This window comes from Castor canadensis, chromosome 7 (genome assembly GCF_047511655.1).
Source record: "Castor canadensis chromosome 7, mCasCan1.hap1v2, whole genome shotgun sequence".
Taxonomy (NCBI): domain Eukaryota; kingdom Metazoa; phylum Chordata; class Mammalia; order Rodentia; family Castoridae; genus Castor; species Castor canadensis.
In genome coordinates this window covers 18,670,896-18,689,246 of record NC_133392.1, presented here as the reverse complement: position 1 = coordinate 18,689,246, position 18,351 = coordinate 18,670,896, and the positions used below count along the sequence as shown (strand labels likewise).

The 18,351-nt window shown below is 39.3% G+C and overlaps 1 long non-coding RNA gene across 1 annotated transcript in view; it reads left to right on the top strand.

Moving 5' to 3' along the window:
• LOC141424747 (uncharacterized) overlaps nt 1-18,054 on the top strand; it is a 74,540-nt gene extending 56,486 nt beyond the window's left edge. The window contains exons 3-4 of the long non-coding RNA XR_012449629.1: nt 13,060-13,124; nt 17,645-18,054. This is a non-coding gene — a long non-coding RNA (uncharacterized lncRNA). The remainder of the gene's footprint in view (nt 1-13,059; nt 13,125-17,644) is intronic.
• The last annotated feature ends 297 nt before the right edge of the window (nt 18,055-18,351 follow it).

Here is an 18,351-nt window from a genome sequence, read left to right as displayed (position 1 = left end):
CATGAAAATGGCTACATTATTACTTAATATAAAAGCAGGTACTTTTAATTATTTTTTCTAGTCCTTCTAAATTTTCTGGTTACCGTAAAACCCAACTCAAGTTTGGGAGGCCCACCAAACTTAGCCACTGAGCTTTATGGGCTCTAGGGCAGGTCTTAACAAACAACAGACTAAAGGCCAAATCTACCTTACCATCTGGTTTTGTAAATAAAGTTTTATTGGAACACAGTATGCGTCTTCATTTCTGTATTGTCTGTGAGTGCTTTCAGACATTGGCAGAGTTGAGTGGTTGAGACAGAGGCCATATGGTCCACAGAGCCTAAAATATTTACTAGCTGACCTTGATCAGAAAAATGTTTATCACCTGTTGATGTAGAGGGTCATAAGTCATCATCACCACCTTCACAGAGATGTTTACATTACCTAAGCCCACTGCTGCCCACTCTTCTCTCACAGAAGGCCAAACAGAGAGATCCACAGTTGGGATGAGGTTAAAAAGTCTCTGCTTTATCCAAGAAAAAGTCAGCTTATTAACAGCCCTGATGATTCCAGGAGAAAGAGTGACTCTTTGATCTTTCAAAGGCCATAGTCATCTGTATTAGAGAAGATCCTCTCAGCCAAGTGCAAGCACTTTCATTCATCTCCCAAATGTACAGCTACTTTGAAGCCTCAGCAGCTCTTTATTTATTTTTATTTCAACCTCTGCAAGGAACAGTTAGAAAGTAGAATCCCTCCTCCTAATGCTCTCCCATTTCCCGGAAGCAGAAGAAAATCAATTTATCAAGTTTAAAAAATTCTGACCATTTACCCAGTTTGGGGCTTGACAAGGAATGCAGATAGACTCAAAAGGAGACAGAACACATGGTGTCCACCTGGACAAGGCTGAAGCCTGGAGAGCAAAAGAGGATTTGCACACCTGGAGCAGGGAGACCACAAAGCTTGCGGAAGTAGGGCTCATGACTCACCTGGCAATCATTCATTGGCTTTAAGGGAAAAGCATGGAACACATGTTTTTATGTTTTATAATGTTTTATATATTACACACACACACACATACACACATTCTCTTTCTAGGAGTACCAATCATATACAAAGGGAACAAATCATCAGACAAAATCAAAATCACTACAGTATCCTTTAAAAAGTACTAAAAATATATAGGCTTTTGGAGGCTGGGGATGTAGCTCAAGGGTAAAGCACATGCCTAGCGTGTACAGAGCCCTGGGTTCCATCCCCAGCACTGTAAGAAAACAAAAGTACAGGCCTTTCTGTACACAAATTAGCAAACAACTATCCTAAAAGGATTGGAAAGGATTTGCAAAAAAGATGTTGGGGAAAGCAAGCAACTCCCAGATTATATGTTACAGTCCAGGCAGAGGCAAAATTCTCACTACTTTCAGGATGCATCCTCACTCACTCCTGATACAGCCTTTGTGGGGAACCCAGCACTGGAAAAAGGATGGAGACCTGGAGACTTACTATTAAGGGACATTACAGCCCTTGAATTTGGAGGCCTCTGTTCCATTGGCATAGGAACACAGGAAGGGACTTCTGAAGTTGGACTCAGAGTAATTGGATGTGACAAAACCATACCCTGGTCACACACTTGTCCACATGGACTAATCCTTTTCCAGAGACACATCAGCACTATTCTCCCTATCTCTGGAATGACCCATAAACAGGAAAAACAACCCCAAAATGTCATTTGAACCCCAGTTTTTCCCAGAAGGTGTGACTCTTCCCAGAGTCTAGTCCTTACCTCTGTGTTCTTGATGTGTTCTTGACACACATCAGCTAAAGTCATGGTTCTCAATTTTCAGCTCCCAGCTTAGCTACATTAGCATCACTTTGGAACTTGTTAGCCATACAAATTTTTCAGCCTTATCCCAGACCTCCTGAATTAGAAATTATGGGGATAAGAACCAGTAATCTGTGTTGCAACAATCTCTCCAGGGCTTCTACTGCACACCAAAGTTTGAAAATCCCTAGCTAAACAGTTCTTAATGACACAGAATACTACTCAGAATCCTCAAGAGTCTCTTCTAGTAAAAATGGGAAGACAGAAACTAATTCTAGCTCTTTGTCACTTCAAAAACAAAGTAAACTCAGGGATCACTGGGAGGACTGATCTTTAGATTGGGCAAGACAGAGTGTTAGAAAACCAGAATAATGGCCAGTAGGACACAAAAGAAATTGCATACCCCAGTGCAGCAACCAGTTGAGAACACCTGTTCACTTTTCTTCAGGTGAGCACTCTCCCACTGCTGAATCCTTGAAACTTGGAAGACCAAGGAGTCCCACAATAAGAGTGAAGAAGGATGGAAACATTTGCCATAAATGGTGACTGTGTGAGATCATTTGGGCTTTTATCCCCTATTAACCAGAATCCACTGAAGATGTTTTTTTGTTTGAGCATTATGTTGGTATAAGGAGGCCTGGGTTTCAGAATACCATTCTGGTGGTAAAGTTTGGATAGAACTGGCAGTACTGGAGAGAAAGAAGGAGGATTATCACAAAAAGGTATCATTCCAAGAAATGAGAAAGAGGACTTAAAAAAAAAAAAGAACCAAATTGAATTTTAGGATTGAGTGTAGAAAGTCTGGAGAGAACTTAGGGTGACTCAGATTTTTACTCTAAGTCTAGATGGGAAATGGTCTCACTTATCAAGGTAGATGACACCAAGAGGAAGGGGCTTAGAGGAGAGAAAAAAAGTTTTATTTTGAGTAGATAATGCTTATGGAGTTCGTGTGAAACTCACAAGGCATCTAATGACATGTAATTTCTTTACCTATAATGGTGGTTTGCACCCAGCAAACTCAAGCTGTGGTCTCATCTTCACAACTCACACCAGACACGTGAGTGGCACAGGTGTTTGCCAATTTCTAATGTGAAAAGGGGAAATTTATGGCATAGTACAGGTGCTGTCTCCATCCAGGTGTGTCTATGCAATACAAATTTGCAACATGACTCTAAGCCATACTGGAAAGGACTTTACATTTTTAGGACTTATTTGGGATATTATTTACTAACTTTTCATATCTCAGCTGAAATAAAGCCAATATGTAACAAGTCTATGACATCACTAGCATCCCAGAGTTTTAAAGGGTAAGAATGAGAAGACACAGTTATCTGATAGCATGTGATGTGAATATCATGTAAATTAACAGAAAGCCCCTCTGCCAAGTTGTAATCAATAGTTGTGAGAAAAAAAGAAGGTTCTATCCCTGATAATAATGCTGTTTCCTCAATCTCTCCATGCACAATTGACTGCACTTGTCTCCTCAAACTGCTGAAAAAGAAAATACCCATTCCTAGCATTCTTAGTTCCTTTTTCTGTTCAGAGTTTGAGGAGACATGAAAATATGCCCAGTGGTATAAAATATGAATGGGGCTACAGCTGAATGAGGGACAGCCCTTTCAGAAGATTTCAGACAATGCATTGCCTAGGATCTAGGTGATTTGCCTCTGGTCCTAGAGCTACTCTGATGAAGCTGTAAAGTGAGTTAGTGGAAATGAGGCATATCTTAGCAGTTGCCTTTCAAGGCCATTATTTGCTATATATTTTACCTTTACATCCTATCTCACTCAAAGAGAATCTTCTAAAAGCATCCTGTGAATAATATCTAGTTTAAACTTTTTGAGGAATAATTAGTGACAAGGATATAAGCAAGTGTAATATCATCTACTGATAACTTATTTGTATTTAAGCAGCTTCAGATCCATGTGCCTCATGTGATTGAATCAAAGAGTTTGATATTAACCTCTCAATGAATCAAAAGCTGACTATCACAAGAAGGGGGGAAAAAGTTCTTTTTTCTGAGAAATATTAGAAATATACATTAATCAAAGAAATACTTTCCTGCAGAGACCATTCCCTGGGCAAGAGTACTGGAGCAAAAAGGAGTGCCTGATCTTTAATGAGATGACCAGTGCCTCCAAGTATTGCTTCAGCAAACAGAGAGCTCATTTTGCTAAGCAGGAGAGCAACAGTCCTGGAGATGAGTAGGAGAAGGGCCCCAGAGCTGATTCCCCACAATCTAGGCATTTATGTCAAACCCCTGTCTACCCAACTTTTTGAAGGCAAGAGTGAAAAAAAGTGTGTGTGTATATTTGTGTGCAAAATGGATGGAACATTTGCTTTCCTGGTCTTTGGTAAAGCTGTCCTCTAAAATAAGTAAAGAGAGTGTGAGATTAATAGTTGACACAGGATAAATGCATCTTTCCTTAACAAGTGATATGATGATGGTGTCAATAAAGCAAACCATTTCAGAAAAAGAAATCATGGGCAATTCTGTCCCCCAGGAACTGAAGAAGATTGGGGAGGGATGGGTGGATCCTATGCAGCTGATCCCTCTTCTTGAAGAAACCTTTGCTCTTCCAGGAAAGATGGCGCCAGCCTACACCCTTCTACAACCATCTTGATGTTGAAGTGATCTGAGGCCTGTTTGGAAATACAAACTCCAAAGCAATAGGAACCATGAGGTTTTTATGGAGAAAATAGTGTATAGATTCCAAGATGGTGGCTAGAGGGAGGAAGCAGAAAGCATGCCTCCTACAGTGAAATCTTGGAGAAATGCTGGAGACACACCTTGCAGGCAAGGACACCGAGAAGAGGCAAAACTTTGACCCCTCCACACCTGCAGCCTGCACAGAGAATCTCCACTTCACGTTGAACAGAGAAACCAGGAGGGCCTGGGCTGCCAGACGCCTGTGCCCAGACAGCTTGGGAAGATGCAGACAAGCTTACGGTTGATTAGTACACTGTCTCTCCCTGTTTATATCTTTGAAACATTTTTTGTTTGTTTCTTTGTTTTGTTTTTTTGTCCTTGATTATTTGTTTTTCCCTTTTCCTTTAACTTCTTTGCTTCCCATCCCCTCTCACCCTTCCATTCTAAATATCACTAGTGCTATTATTACAAGCCAGAAAATACTTAATTGCACACAGTACAGGGACAATAACAACACTAAGGACAATGATGAGAAGACAGAAAAAACAGAGAAACCAGTTTCCCCACAGCAAAAAATTACTACAGGAACCAGAGGGAAATGAAGAAAACAGATACTCAGATACAGACTCCAACAAGATGAAGATAAACTATGCCAAAGAACCCAATGAAGCCCACAAGAATAATTTAAAAGAAGACATACTACAGGTATTCAATGAGAATTTTATAGAGATGATACTGGATAGGGTCAACCAAAATGTACAGGAGACACTCAAGAAATTCCAAGACAACAAAAATAGAGAATTTGAAAAAGCAAAAAAGAAATAAAGGAAACCACAGAAGCACGGTATAAACACCAAAGTGAAACAGAGAACATGATTAATAAACAGATAAATGAACTCAGGACAAAAATAGACAACATTAAAGAGGAAATGACCCAGGATATGGAAAACCTCAGAAAAAAGAACGAAACAGAATTGCAAAACAAAATGGAAGGCCAATCTAGCAGAATAGAACAAACAGAAGACAGAATCTCAGAACTCAAAGATGAAATGATAATTAAAGGAAAAAACAAAGAACTATTAATTAAACAACTCAAGACCTGTGAAGAGAAAATGCAAGAACTCACCAACTCCATCAAAAGACCAAACTTGAGAATCATGGGCATCAAAGAAGGAGAAGAGGTGCAAGCGAAGGGAATGCATAATATATTCAACAAAATAATAACAGGAAATTTCCCAAATCTAGCGAAAGCTATTCCCATACAGATGCAAGAGGCCTCCAGGACACCAAACAGACCAGATCAAAATAGAACTACACAACGACATATCATCATTAAAACAACAAGTACAGAAAGTAGGGAAAGAATATTGAAGCCTGTTAGAAAAAAGGTAAACCCATCATAATCACAGCAGACTTCTCAACAGAAACATTAAAAGCAAGAAGAGCGTGGGGTGAGATCTTCCAGGCATTGAATGAAAATAACTTCAACCCCAGGATACTCTACCCAGCAAAACTATCATTCAAAACAGATAGAGCAATAAAAGTCTTCCACGATAAGCAGAAACTAAAACAATATGTGACCACAAAGCCACCACTACAAAAGATTCTGCAAGGGATTCTGCACACAGAAAGTGAAACCCAACATAACCATGAAAGGACAGGCAGCACCAAATTACAGGAAAAGAAAAAGCAAGACAGTAGAGAGTAACCTCAACTTAGGCACACACAATCAAACCTTCAAACAACTAAGACAACTAAATGACAGGAATCACCACATACCTATCAGTGGTAATGGACTTAATTCACCCATCAAAAGGCACCACTTGATGAAATGGATTAAAAAGGAAGATCCAACAATTTGTTGCTTACAGGAGACCCATCTCACTGACAGAAATAAGCATAGGCTTAGGATGAAAGGTTGGAAGATTTACCAAGCCAATGGCCCCCCAAAACAGGCAGGAGTAACAATGCTTATCTCTGACAAAGTAGATTTCAAACCTACATTGGTCAAATGAGATAAAGAAGGACATTCCATACTAATAAAAGGGGAAATAGACCAATAGGAAATAACAATTATCAACCTATATGCACCCAATGTCAATGCACCCAATTCATCAAACATACCTTGAAGGACCTAAAAGCATATATTAAAAAGCTTCTGCACAACAAAAGAAATGGTCTCTAAACTGAAAAGAACACCCACAGAGTGGGAGAAAATATTTGCTGGCTACACATCAGACAAAGGACTGATAACCAGAATAGATAGGGAACTTAAAAAACTAAATTCTCCTAAAACTAATGAACCAATAAAGAAATGGGCAAGTGAACGAAACAAAACTTTCTCAAAAGAAGAAATTCAAATGATCAAAAGACACATTAAAAAATGCTCACCATCTCTAGCAATAAAGGAAATACAAATTAAAGCCACACTAAGATTCCACCTTACCCCTGTTAGAATAGCCATCAGTAGCAACACCACCAACAACAGGTGTTGGCGAGGATGCAGGGAAAAAGGAACCCTCTTACACTCTTGATGGGAATGTAAACTAGTACAACCACTCTGGAAAAAAATTTGGAGGCTACTTAAGAAGCTAAGCATTGATCTACCGTTTGTTCCCGCAATACCACTCCTGGGGATATACCCAAAAGACTGTGACACAGGTTACTCCAGAGGCTCCTACACACCCATGTTTATTGCAGCACTATTCACAATAGCCAAGTTATGGAAACAGCCAAGATGCCCCACCACTGACAAATGGATCAAGAAAATGTGGTATCTATACACAATGGAATTTTATGCAGCCATGAAGAAGAACGAAATGTTATCATTCATTGGTAAATGGATGAAATTGGAGAATATAATTCTGAGTGAGGTTAGCCTGGCCCAAAAGACCAAAAATCGTATGTTCTCCCTCATATGTGGACATTAGATCAAGGGCAAACACAACAAGGGCATTGGACTTTGAGCACATGATAAAAGCTTTAGCACATAAGGGAGGGGTGAGGATAGGTAAGACACCTAAATAATTAGCTAGCATTTGTTGCCCGCAATGCAGAGAAACTAAAGCAGATACCTTAAAAGCAACTGTGGCCAATAGGAGAAGGGGACCAGGAACTAGAGAAAAGGTTAGATCAAGAAGAATTAACCTAGAAGGTAACACACATGCACAGGAAATTAATGTGAGTCAACTCCCTGTATAGCTATCCTTAGCTCAACCAGCAAAAACCCTTGGTCCTTCCTATTATTGCTTATACTCTCTCTTCAACAAAATTAGAGATAAGGGCAAAATAGTTTCTGCCGGGTATCAAGGGGGTGGGGGAAGAGGGAGGGGGTGGAGTGCGGAGTGGGTGGTAAGCAAGAGGGTGGGGGCAGGGGGGAGAAATGACCCAAGCATTGTATGCACATATGAATAATAAAACAATAAAAATTTAAAAAAAAAGAAATAGTGTAAAAAAAAAAAAAATCATGGGCTACCAAGAAAGGAGTAGGTCACTAGAAAGTTGGTCATGATTCTGGCACACACACCTTGGACCCTCTTGGTGCTGGGTAGTGGTCGTGCCCAGTGTGATCAACATAGGTACATGCAAAGTAGTTGACAGGTAGATTTCACTTTATTAGTAACACCATCTTTGTCCTGGCCATCTAGGGGTCATCCTATTAGGTGGGAGTATTAGACATTAGTATTAGCTATTCCATGGTCCAGATAGACTCTGACAGGTTGGTCTAGCTGTAATCACTTAGACAGAGGTCTCTGGGCTCCACTATTACCCTCAAACCTTGAAACCAAGCACTGCAAACCCAAACCCCGAGCGTGTAGCTCCCTGTAATTCAGTGCCAACCAAGTAATCCCAACTGGGAAGGTCATTAACATGTCTGATCACCCAGATCCCAAGAAAAGGTAACACAACAGACTTTCATGTCAAATCCCATGAGGTTTAATATTTCATAGATATTGTGCAGGTCAAACAAAACACTGCTCAAGTGGGTCCCTCTAGGATAGGGAGGATCTTCGTCTCACTCCTTTACCAGGTTACAAAGCCTTTCAGTGGAAAATCAGAAATATAGACCTCTAAGTCAACACCTGTGGAAACTGGGACTTCCTTTCTTGGGAATTGGGGAACTAAGAATGAAAGACATGTTTTGTGAGTTCCCAAAGACTATGAGTTGTAAGATTAATCCTGGGCACGAGAATAGTTTGTTGTTGTAATTATTTTAGGGAAATCAGCGACCAAAAGAACAACTAAAATCATTCTTGTCATTGAAGGACTCTCTCTGTGTGTGTGTGTGTGTGTGTGTGTGTGTATACACACATGTGGGTGCATTAGAGGAAGGTGGGGAAGGAAAGTTCAACTAGAGCCCCTAGGAAGTATAGCATAGATCACTGTCCCAAATCAGCTCCTTTCCTCCTCTTCACACACACTCCACCAATTCAAAGCAAGGCATTGCCATTCTGAGCACAAGCGAGAATCACACTTATTAATATCATATTAATTGAATTTTCATTATTTAAAGGACACTCACAGCATCGCATTCATGTAGTTTAAAAGAATGGAAATTGTCAGGGACAGGATTTGGTGAATAGGATAAAGAAATGTAATGAATTGACTCTGGCAGCCAGCTCTGCATCCCTCTGCCCACCAGACAGCTGTCCCCGGGGCATTGGCCATCAGGGAAGCTTTACTGAAATCTTGCTCTAAGGCTGGAGTCTCTCACTGAAAAGGGTTCCGTTTACTTTTTCATATAGAAAACAGCTTCAAAGGGCTTTTTTTTTGCTTTGGTTTTCCTTTGGGCAACATAAAAGGGGAGAACAAAGGGAATTCAGAACCTCTTTTTTTTTTTTTTTTTTTTGCTACAGACCACTCAATAGATAGCCTAAGTTCAGAAGTGCCAGGGAAGCACTAATCCACTCTTCTGCATGCCCAACGCTGCTCTCGACCTTATAAGCAGAGTCCTAAAGCTATTTCTTCAACCAGGACCAAGTGGAAGAAGGCCCCTTCTCTGGGACAGGAAGGGATTTAGCTGAGAGTAAAGTGTCTCAGTTCCCAAAATCGGTTCATGGCTCCAACTCCCCTTACATTAAAGTCAAGAAGAGGAGCTCCACTGTTGGTTTTCCTGGTTTTAAATCCTTCACTTAAGTTCTATGATCTTGGGAGAGTTACTTAACCTCTATGTGATTCCGTTCCCTCATTTATAAAGATAATAAGTCCTATTGGGATTGTCATGAGGATTAAACAAGATAAGGCACTCTTGTGGTATACACTGAGTAAATGGTAGCTGGTTTTGTTGTTGTTGTTGTTAGAATTATTATCATAAACAATGGTGCTTAACAATATCCTTCTCTAATCCATTCTATGACAACCTCATAGATAAACCACTTTAGGGAATAGAAACTGGGCATCTAAAAAGCAATGATTTAGGTGTCAAAAACCAAGGGATGGAAGTCAACATTTCAGCTAGGCAGACAACTAGCCAGGTGACTGCAGCCAAGTCACTGTACTTCCTTGAGGCTCAGTTCTATCTCCTATAAAATGGGGATATTATTTGCCCTCTAGCCTTTATAGAGTTGTTGTTAAACTTCATGGTAGAATTATTTGTCTTTATACCATAAAGCAATATACAATTCTTAATTATTCCTGCTCTCCCTTTCTATTTCACTCCATCCTTGATTCTTCACTTCTAATTCCTAACATAAATTGCAATGGGAATGGAAGAGGAGGGGAGAAGAGGTGAGGCAAGGGAAGGAGTGAATGATTGTTCACTTGCTCAAAGAATGGTATATGATATTTTTTCATTAAATTCTCCTTAATCTACTTTTTATGATTTTGAAGAATTGATATTAACTGACTACTCTGACTATAAGTAAGATAGTTGTTATATTAAAGAAATAAGGGTTAAGTTGTTGCAAATATTTTTGGAAAGCTACATCAGGATTCTTTTGGGACTATTAAGAAGCTTATTCCCTATGACTCCATAATCCTACTCCTGAGGATTGTTCTGGGAAGTATTTTAAAAGAAGAAAAAGTGATTGTTACATGAAATTGATCATTGCAGAATCACATATAGTAGTTAAACACTGAAAACACCCCGAATACCCAACCCAGGAGGATGATCTAGTAAATGACAGGACATGAACTTAATGCTTGATGTTACAGACACTAAAAAGGAAGTCATGGCCCTTGGTAGCAGTGTAAAAAGCAAAAAACCAAATTTCATGTAGATCATGGTTGCTATGATCTACAAATAAAGCAGTTATATGAAAATAGTGAAGCTATAAAGGATATTTTAAAAAAACATCTTGAAGTTAAACATTGTTTTACAATCAGATGTCTTTAGAATATAGACATTTAAAAAATATCTAAGCATCAGGATTTTTGGCCTAGGACAAGGTTAAAGAACAATAGCTATCTTTAAGGTATTGCCTGGGCTGGCCCAGCCAAGTGGCCAATCATAGCCTCCCAGGGCTGCCTGTCCAGTGGGGTGTTACTTATTAATTCTTAATAACTCCAGGAAATAACTATATTCTGAAAGAAATCTCACCATCCAAGCTTTTCAGCCTCAAATAATAAGGTATTGATCAAACATAGACTATTGGAATCACAGTTTGAGAGTTGACACCAACGTATATTAAAACTCCCTTTTCTAGGGCTTCTCCCAAGTATTTGTATTATCAGCCTCTCATTGACTGCTCACAAAAACCTCACAGACAGGCAACACATTATAAGTGAGCTTTTAGTGTAGCTCAGAAAGCACAGCTCAGAATTTCAGTATAACCATGTTTTCAGCTATTGTGCCTAGCTTCAGTGCTAGTTAATAGACTGACAGTCACACAAGTAGAGACTCAAATTCTAATCCAACATCAAATTTACAGGAACAGTAAAACAACGTGGACAACTATATTTGGAATAGTGCTTACTGAAAGGGGAAAAATAAACCCACAAAGTCACAGGCACATTATAATTAGTATAGTGTAAAAGAGTTCTGTTAAGTTACAAAGAAACACAAGAAAAATTAAAGTCACTTCATGAGAATGCTGAAGTTAGGATTATTTTCTTCTCAACTCCATTTATTATTATAATATTGTTTTGCCATAAAGAGTCCCATGCTATTTTGATTGCACCGCATTGGATGGTGTACCCTCACCCTGTGGAGACCTGGGATGCCCTGGCTTAAGCCATAATTATATTAAAAATGAAACTGAATAAATGAATAATAATGATAACAATAAGAGCTGCTGTGAATTAACCATAATTGTCATGATGATTAGAGCAGCTAGAATTAAGAAGCCAATTGTAATTGTAATGGCCACTGTGATAATGAGTTAGAAAATGAATGCATCAGGCAAATGGATATGTAAGGGAAGGAAATACATGGGCAAAGATGTGGAGGGTCTGTGGGTGGAGATGGAAAATTACAAGAGCATTGTTCTAGTCAAGAGTGGACTCCAACAAAAGCATCAACCAGAGGGAATTCTTCCATTGCATTGATCTACACAAGACTAGACACAGTCAAAAACAGCAAATATATAAGGTTCCAGGTGCCAGCAATGCCCAAGTGCCTCATATATGAGGATGGCAGGGATATGCTTCTCCAAGTGGAATGAAGACCTGAAAACCGCCTAGAAAATTTAGTGAGAATATACCCAGCCCATCCCTAATAGGGGTATGCACCAGATCTGAATTCTGTACAAAACAAACTAAATATAGAACTAATCCTGTAGATGGAATGAGAACTCAGATTGATTTTGTATCTCTGAATTGCAGACCTGGCTTTCCAGAATACAAACTCAACAACTACTGGCCCTGCAGACATGTGCAGGAAGTAACATGTATGCACACGCTGAGGGTGATGATTATTAAGTACATAGAATTTGGAGATAGAGGCTGGGGGTTGAGGCTGCCACATATGAACTTTACTTCATATGTGTATATGAAGGGAAGCACTTGCCCTCTTTAGCTTTAGTTTTCTCACATGTAGAACAGGGACAAATATAGAACCTACCCAAAGTAATTTTGATGGAAATTAAGTAAGATGATGCATGTCCAGTGCATAGCGCACCATGCATGTGAAATAATGCCAGTTATTATAAATAATGTTCTCAGGATAGGACCATGTGATGCAGCATTTTGTAAATCAAAAAACCTTCTTTTAACCAAAATGGCACACCCATTGGTCTTCCTGTATTGGAGGCAGGTGACTAGAAGCCAGCATAATTTGTCTGAAATGTTGACAATAAGGTCATGTCTATTTCCAGCACATTTTCTCACATAAGGTAAGGAAAGGAATAAAAGCAGGGGATTTTTTAGAACAGACAAGGAACCTGGCACCAAAGGAAGATCAGGGATTTCACTGTCTTGACATCATTATGGTTTAGGTAACATTCTGTTTGGGGTCTGTAAGAACATAAATGGCACTTATTGGAAGTGTAGGGGCTTAGCAAATGTTTAATTAGCTGTAAACCAATAATTAGTAGTAAACAAATATGTGACAGTAACAATAGCTAATACTTATTGAAAACTTAGTACGACCAAAGAAGATTAAATGCACTTTGTGTACATTAACTCATTAATGAGCAGCACTATGAAGTAGTGATTTCTTATTCCTGTTTCACAGGCAAAGAAAATTGAGGGAGAGTGACTTGCTCAAGGTCACAGAGATGGAGTTGGGATTTAATCCAGGTAATCTAGCTTAAATAGCTCTAGAATGGTGACCAAGTGACAGTTTACATATAATATTTCTAAATTATAACAACTCTACAAAGTAGATATTTTTTCTCTATTTTACTAAATTTCATGGATGAGGAACCTAAGCTCAGTGGTATACCAAAGTTGTGTGTAGTCAGGGGGATGTGGATGGGAATCGTCACCTGCAGGAGACTATCCTGTCATTACAGTAGTCCCCTTATTCATGGGAGATGTGTTCAAAGACCCCCAGTGGACTACAAGTGTAGATATTACAAAGCCCTATATGTACTATGGTTTTTTCTATTCACACATACATATTATAAAGCTTAATTTATAAATTAGGCACAGCAAACTATTAATAATCATAATAAATAGAATTATAACAATATACTATAATAAAATTACTAGCATCACATTCTTGCACTTTGAGACTCTAAGTAAAATAAAGGTTACTTGAATATAAGTATTGCCAATACCCAAAAGTCAATCTGATAACAGTCATTACTAAGTAACTATCAGGTTAGCAATGTATACAGCATGGATACACTTAACAAAGTGACAAGTCACGTTCCTGGTTAGATGAGTGGATGGTGAAAGGTTTCATCATCTACCCACACTATAGCACTCAATTTTAATTTATAAGTTGTTTATTTCTGGAATTGTTCTTTTAACATTTTTCTACCACAGTTGATCATAGGCAACTGAAATTAGGGAAAATTGAAATCACAGTTATATGGGGGGCTAATTTAATATTATTTTAAATTACCATTGTGTGGTTGAAATAAAAAAGTAGGTTGGATTTTACTCACTTTTGTTATTGTTTTAAATATTCTATAAACACATTCTTTTATTGCCAACATCTAAAGTTGATTCCTTCACCTAAGCTTTCAGCCCCACCCCAGTCCATATATATATACTCAGCCTGCCACTAGCTCAGAGAAGTTAGATGACTAAGGTCACACAGCTCTTCAGCCCTGGAACCCAGATCTGAAGCTAGGCTTACCTGGTCTGAAACAGCATCAGAATATAAAGTAGGGAGGCACCACATTTTCTACTTCTCAACTCATTAATTCTTTTATAATCACTTGGGAAACTTAAAAAATAGTAACACCTAAACCCATCCCATCGACTGATTTAATCAAAATGCCTGTGGGTAAAAATTTGCATCAACATTTTAAAGCTCACTACATCTATTGTAAAGTGCACTAAAAATTGAGACCTTTTGCAAACTAGTAGAATTTCAAATTGAAATTCATTTCTTTATCATACAAAACAATCTCTAGGTACTCCTATTTAGACAATCAAGCATTGAATTATCTTCCAAACTGAGTGCCTGAATTCTTAGCCCTGAGAAAATACCAGGCTAGCCCAAGTAGTCTAAGCATCTGGGAATGGAGGGAGTAAGACAGACTCTTTTGCCAATCAACCCTTCTTGGTGGAAAGCCTTTTCAGACTCTTAAAAGCAAATATAAAAGGTCAAGCAGAAGCAGCAAAATGAAAGCAATGAGTTTCTTCTCCCAAAGACAGAGTAGTACTGTTTGCATATCAAACACATTTTAATGTGTGTACCCAGTCATTCTTCCTTATGCCAATAAAACTACTTGTAGGATTTGAAGGTCAGGAAGGTCTCCTGGCCTCCCCCTATTTTCACTCCAGGTGCTTAATAAGCCAGGATGCTAATATGACATTTAATGATGAACTTATTTCGAACAAAGAAAATCCTGCCCACCCATGCAGGCCATCAGAGCAGATGGTATGGCCCGAGGAGACCAGTCGGGACTGGGCTTTGGAGTCATCAAGAAAATTTTTTAAAAACATGTACCTTAATTTTCTAGGTGCATCCTGGCTTATCTGATTCAGGATATCTAAAGACAAAGAGATTTAAAGTTTTAAGAACTCCCACAATGTGATTTTGATGTGCCTGGCTTGGTTCCAAGTGTGGTAGAGCCTTTAGACCATGGTGTAACTAGTACAGCTTTCAAAGGCCTTTAGTTCCATGTGGCTATCTGACCTACAGACACAACCTGAAGAGTTACCAATAAGGCAATGCTCCTCAAGTCAAGTAAGTATAGGATGGGAATCTCCAAACATGGCCAAATGAAATGAGGAGATTCTGTAAAGGGACCTTGGACCCCATGTACGTAAATCTGGGGATGGCGCACATGTGAGCAAAGTTGAGTCCAGATTCCTCATGACAATAGACAGACATAGACTTTTAAGTCAGGCCAGTTTGGATTACGCTCCCATTTCTACCATTTCACCAGCTATGAATATTGGGATCACTAACCTACCCAGCCTCAATAGCTGTGTCTATAAACTGGGTTATAAAAATGCCTCCCTCATTATGTTTATAGCAATTTTATTATGCCAGCCCTGGGCCTCCATGTCCTCAAGTCTATTCCTTATACTTCCATTGGTTTTATTTGTATGGTAGGAGGCTGAGGCCTATAAGATGTGTTTCTTGGCTCATTTCAGACTAGTTTGGCCAATGGGAGACCCCACAAAAAACTGGAAAGTGGAAGAAGGGAGAAGCTATAGTATTTTCTCTCTTTTTCCTGATTCATTAGCATCCTCACAGCAGCTTCTCAGTTGTGCCTCTTGCTCCAACTAACAATCTTGCCCTAATTCTAGCTTCTACCTCCCAGCCTGTGGTCTCCAGTTACCCCGCATACTCCTGTGTCCCTCCAGCCAAGGGTGGAGATAGACCCCTGCTCGGTTCATCTGAGATTCCTCATAGTCTGCATTACATCATCAAGTTTTCCTCCAGCAATTCCCTGGTTTACTCTCCTTCCCTCCCAAGTACTTAAGTGATTCCTTTTTTTGTTTCTTTTTTTCTCTTAATTGGATTTTTATAATGTTCCAAATATAGGTCTTGGTACTATTTATATTCAATAAATGGGAACTATTATAATTAACTATAATATAATAAGCCTCTGCTTACTCCCCACAAGTCTCCTCCCATGGTCCTCTCCACTCAAGGGAAAGATGGGCAACTAGAAACAAATCTGCTTGAATAGTTCTCCCAAGCTTAAAATAATAGGAACAGTCAACATTTATATCATGCTTAACCCATGCCAGGCATGGTTCTAATTGCTTTACTTCAACCCAGTGAGTAGACACTTTTACTCTCAGGAACAAGGCAAAGAAAAAAAACCCAGTAACTGACTTATCCAAGGTCATAGAATGAGCAGGTAGCAGTGCCAATATCCAACACTGAGAAGTCAGGCACAAGGAACTGTGGTGTATAACCTCTATTTTACATTAACTGTCAAGATGACTGGCTGAGAATCAGAAGAAACACCTGTTTTCATTCTCAGAGGTTATTGCCACTCAGGTTGAGGTCTCATACCTACACAAGAGCTATGACATCTTGAAAGAACATCCCTGTCCAGTCTGGCTCAGGAAGGGCCTGTATCCAGCTATAAGGCTGTTTGGCACCAACTCCTCCTTTTCTGCTTTAATAGACATCGCTAGTGGAGCCTGACCATGAGGAATCCATAAGCCATTAACTGGAGCTATATTAAGCCTATAAAAACCAACTGTTAATGTTCAAGTGACCTTCTCATAAATTGGTCTGTTGGATGGTTTAACTCTTTTGCTAATTAACTGAAGGCAGAGGGAAGCTAGCATTTATTGAATGTTTACTGTGTGCCCAGTCATTTGCCAGAAGCCCTACACATAACATCTCTTTTCCTTTTCATTCTCTTAGCAGCCTGTAAAAAGAAAATACAATTCCCACTTCACAGATAAGAAAACTGACCTCCGAGAGACCCATTGACTTTGAAGTGATAACACAATTTAAACGTCATCTGCTGATGAGTCTACCACATCATGGTCTCCTCTGAGCTAAGATAAGGATACTACCTAAACAGGAATTTTGAATTATGGTCCTCCAAAACATAATTATGAAATGCAGGATACTTCCCATAGAGATTTCAGAATGTCTGTAAATCAGCTGATGCTCTGTTTGTGGCTCACCCCGACTCCCCCATTTTAATAGGAATATCTACAGCAGTCATGTCTATAGCCTATGGCTTTCCCACCACTGTGTGTTTGAGAGAGGGCAGCAAGAAACTTGTCTCCTTAATTTCACAGATCCTCATAGTATTAGAACCTGTACTCAGGGAGCTGTACTTAACAACCAGAGTCAAGGAGCCTCATTCAACATCCTGAACCTAACACAGATCGTGGTATTGAGAACTTTGAACGAATGCTATCACAGAATAAGGCAACTGGAGACCTGTTGCCTGGAAAGGGAGACTATATTTTGCATGTGAGAGAGAATGTGAATTATTAGAAGCAAGAGTGTAGACTATGGTAGGTAGCCTTTAACACCCAGTGGTCCCTACCCTCTGATAGCCGTCCCCCTCTTTTATTCCCTCCCCTTGTGGGCCAGACCTACTGGCTTGCTTCTAATGAACAGAACACAACAAAAGGTGTGAGGTGAGTTGCAAAAAATGACTCTGTGTTCTGCTCATTTTCTCTTGCCCTCTCTTACTTGCTCTATCTATTAGGACCTAATGTTGTGAGCAGCCCTTTGGAGAAGTCTCAGACCAAATGGCCAGCAGAGAACTCAAGTTCTCGGTCCATCCATGAGAAACTGAATCCTGCCAAAACCACTGAGTAAATTTGGAAGCAGCTCACTGTAGTTAAGCCTTCATTGAGACTACAACTGGGATGAAAGCCTTGTGAAAGACCTCAAGACAGGAACACCTGGATTTATGATCCACAGAAACTCTGAAATAATATTGATTGATTGAAATCACTAAATTTGGGGGCAATTCTTATGCAACAATAAACAAATATTAACCTAGTGTCTTATCCCTTCCACGACTCCTTACCAGTGGGGCTCAAGAAAATGATATCATTTGGCTACAAATTACCTTGGTGATTTATTATAACATTTTATCATTGCAACAAAAACTCTTATTTTTTCTTAAAGTTGAGGAAGGCAAGGCTTAATCTGTAAACATCTCTCGTGTCACAACAAAGTTAAATATTTCTGTTCTCCAACCCAAGCCTCTACTTTCAGAATATCATTGCCCTTCAGCCTACAAAGCAAATGGTCTTTCTACTAACCACACTGCTGAAGATGGACCTACTCTGCACCTGGTTCCACAGCAGGTTCCATTGCAGCTTTATCTCATTTAGTTCCTCATGTTTCTTAAAGAAAGAACACAGGCCGATCAACAAACACAAAGAAGGCACATATTGTGACTGT